Genomic DNA, 3,952 nt, shown 5'->3' on the forward strand with positions numbered 1-3,952 from the left:
CTGGCCAGGCAGAGCTCTGTGCAGTGCTTGGGACCGGGGCAGCCCCCTTCACCTATCCAAGGCAAAGGGGTGTAGGTGGGGAGCTGCTGGCACATAGGCGTGCATAGGTGTCCCAGCCACCACCGTGGTGGGGACTGTAAGGACAGGCAGAAGGCTGCTGCACCTACAGTCCTGCCAGATGTCCCCAATGGTTTGAGGATGTTTCCCCAGCAGGATCAGAGAAGTTTCCTCCCTTTTCTCTATCTCCAGCCTCTCCAGCAGCTGGGGTGCACACCTAGTTGTACAGAGCAGGGGCTGCAGATTGTGGCCAGAAATCCCTGTTTCACCACCTTCTCCACCCAATTTTACCCGGTGGCTTCTCAGCCCTTGGTACCACTGTCACCACCCTACCAGCTCCCCACGGCAAAGCACCAGTCCTGTTTCTCTGCTCACCTTCTGTGCCTCTCAGCTGGGAGACAAGTGGGGCAGATCAGTCTCCTGTTTTGGGTAGGGCATTCCCAGCTGGAGCTCCTCCAGGAAAGCACACCCCAAGTGATATCTCTGGGTCAGCACAGGAATCGTCAGCCCAGCACTGTGGCTCGGCGCTCCCAGCAGCCATACGGGTGACTTGGCCCCCATGCCAAGCAAGCCTGTCCTCAGAAAGGGGACACCAAGGTAATGGTGTCCCTCCGAAACCCAGAGTCTTCCCTGGAGCATGCCGTCTTCTGGTGGACTTGGTCATGTACAGCACAGGTGAATCGTTTCTCTTCCCATAATTATGGGTTCCTGTTTTTCTTATGAATATGGTGTTTCCTTTTCCAAATGTTTTTCTTTTTATTTGTATTTTGTTAAGGTTCAAAAACTAAGAATTTTTTATGAAAAACTTGGTTTGCTTCCTTCCCAAAACATCCCAGACTGGACTGACTGGGCTGACAATGTGGTCACAACTTCTGAGACCCTGCCTGCAAACCTGTATCTTTTTCTCACCTGCATTTCCACCTCCTTCAAAAATATTTGGGGAAAAAAATAGCATTGTGCTACACTACTTAATTGAAACAATGCTGGAACCTTGGGTATTCTCACAGCTGAATGTGGGAGAGGGACTCTCCATTCTCCAGCTGACACAAACATGGGGAATTTGACTTTGAGGTGGCATCTAATAGGACCATCTAATTACACAGCATCTGGAACTGAGCCCCATGAGGTTGTGAATAAAGATTTCCTTATAACCATCTTAGGAGCTGAAGGGCCAGGGGTCAGGCTGGTAACGTGTCTGCACAGAAGGGTCTGTCTGAGCCAAAGGCATCTAGCAGGGGTTGTGTCTACTGCCTTTGGTTCATCAGAGCTGGACTGAGTTGAGGTCTTCTACCTTGGAGCTCATTCATCCACCCTGCTAAAGCTCAGAGAGCCCTTTCTTAGGCAGCCCAGCCTCACCACTTCTCATCTTTCTGAGGATCTCAGAGGGAAAGTCCTGGAGATGCCAGTGCCTGCTCTGACCATGCTGTGTCCAGATGGACCATAATTTCCCCAGAGAGCCATGTTCTCACAATATAATTGCTTCTCATGTCCCTGCATGTTCTGGAGCCTTGTGATGCCACTGTAGAGGGACCCATGGCAAGGCCAAAATGTCTGGTCTTCCCAGCCTCATTTAAAATAGCTGTGTCAGAGTAAAGGATATGACCCTGGACCACCAGTCTCCAGGGACTCGCTGCCGTGTGGCAGACCAGGCTGAGGGTACCAGCTGAGACCAGAACCTCCTCAGAATTTGTAAGAGCCCATAGTTCCTCCTCTCCATCAGAGGAGCACAGTCCCCTCTCAGGACCCTTTCTCACAGCCACTGCTGCTAGCTTTTGGCCTGGGAGGTCCCATCTTCTAGGGTCAGACAGCCCTACTTAGAGATGGCTTGATGGAAAGGTATAGGTGAATTATTCCAGAGACAGAGTACGTCTTTGCCTTTCTGGGGTGCTCTCATCAAGAGGGAAAAGGCACTGCTCTTTTCTCCTTACTTTCAACTGCATTTGGTCCATTTCAGCCTCTTCTTAAGGTTGTCAGTGACTCTTTCAGCAATCTTGAACTTGCAGTTCTGATGATGGAGTTTCTTGCTGGATCCATACTTTTCTAAATATTTTGCCACACATGGAGATGCTTTGCCAGCTTTTGCGCTGGGTAAGTGCCCCATCTTCCCTCCCAGGATCACCATCCTATCTGAATAGAAGCCTTCATCTCATGCTGATGCCAGCTTGGCATGACCTCCCACTAAGCTAGAGGTGTCCTTGCCCGGATAAATGAGCTGCATTCAGCCTTAAAGCTCAAAGGCAACACACTTGCAGCACAAACCCTCTGTGCCTGTAACCTGCTGACCACTTTGAACCACTACACAGTCTTCATGATGAGCTTGGTGGGAGACACCATTCCTGTTGCTGAAGGACCCGGGAAAGCTGAGTCCTGGTGCAAACTCACACTTTCTCTGTGTCTTGCTGATCAGGCTCCTCTTCAACAGACTCAGCCTGCTCTGAGGGGTTGGGAACAGGAGTCAAGGGATCAAAGCAACCAGGGTAACTAATGTCCTTGCAGTTCTGTAAATCTTACGAATGGCTCATAAAGACTTTGGAAGGGGATGAGTGAGCAGACCTAGCTAGGCACTGCTGGGATGGGAACTCCACCAGGAGTTACTACAGGGAAATCATGCCGGTTCATAAAGTCCCTTGGCTATGACTGGTCGAAAGATTGGAGAGTATCCAAGAGAGGTCTCATAAGTTTGCTCTGCTTTTGTCTTCTCCCCTGGGTTTCTACTGTCGAACACCACCCAGGGACCTTAACTAGAAGGACTTTTGGCATGACCTTGTGCAGCCACCGGGTTCTTGTGTAACATGGGATAGGGCTCAGATGCTGAACAAGATGGGGAAGTCTCAGGTCAGTTCCAGAGGGGGCCCAGGTGATATTCTCTAGATCTAGTTCAAACTTTCTGTTTCCCTTTTGGGAAGACCTATTCCCTTGACCACCAACTTCTGCAAGTCAGATAGACAATTAACAGCTGTGTGTATCTGTTTTTTGGAAGGAAGTTTTTTCTCTGAGGACCAAAGGCAGGACCAGTTCCCATTCCTATGGAGCCTAGCATCTGGAAGATTTTGTTCTTCTGCCCAGAGCTAAAGACTGTTTCCTCTGTTTTGCTTTGTCTGTCCAACTGAAAATCCCACCAGAAGGGTTTTGTTAAAGGCCGCAGAGTTGAATACTCTGTCTACATGTGTGTATATGGCGATGCATAAGACAGGTATGGGTAGTTGGGACCTGAGCCTCAGCCTTGCTAAGGGCCGCGGGCTTTGTTCTCAGAGGAGCCAGCCTTGCCTAAGTCAGCGTTACCTTTGCAGCTGGTCTCAAGCTGGTGAGAGGAACCTCCGTAAGAAATGTCAGAGTCCCACTAGGGCAGCCTGCTCCACTGCAGTGTGCAGTGCCAGGGTGGAGAGGTGGGGGGAAACCCCCTGCCAAGAGGGGGAATTGCCATATTGCTGTGTGGATTGTAGGTGATGGAAATCATCATAGGTGATGGAAACCATCATCAGTGATGGAGGCCACCATAAGTGATGGAGAAGACAGAGAGGCCTGAAGGGGCTGTTGCTGCAAAGTCTATCAGCTTTTGCTGTGACAGAGGAACTCAAGAGGCTGGAGGCAGATGCTCTGACAGAATGAAACTGGAGCCCATATCTCTCCCTCCTGCAATTAAAAAGGCGGAAAAGGGGAAAAGAGCAGCATCGCTGGTGACCTTTCCCTCTTGCAAATCTCAGCCCGCCTCACTTCATACACCAGCATCAGGAGCAAACAGCCGGGCTGGGACCTGGCAGACCAGTAGTGGCACAGAACTACCCAAGGAGGTTGGCCGTGTGTGTGTGTGTGTGCACACACCAGAGTGCTTGCTTTCTTCCAGCCTGCAGGCTGCTTCGGGGAGGGGGAGCGGGAAGGGTTAGCTTGCCAGCTT

Source organism: Haliaeetus albicilla, chromosome 22 (assembly GCF_947461875.1).
Source record: "Haliaeetus albicilla chromosome 22, bHalAlb1.1, whole genome shotgun sequence".
NCBI lineage: Eukaryota > Metazoa > Chordata > Aves > Accipitriformes > Accipitridae > Haliaeetus > Haliaeetus albicilla.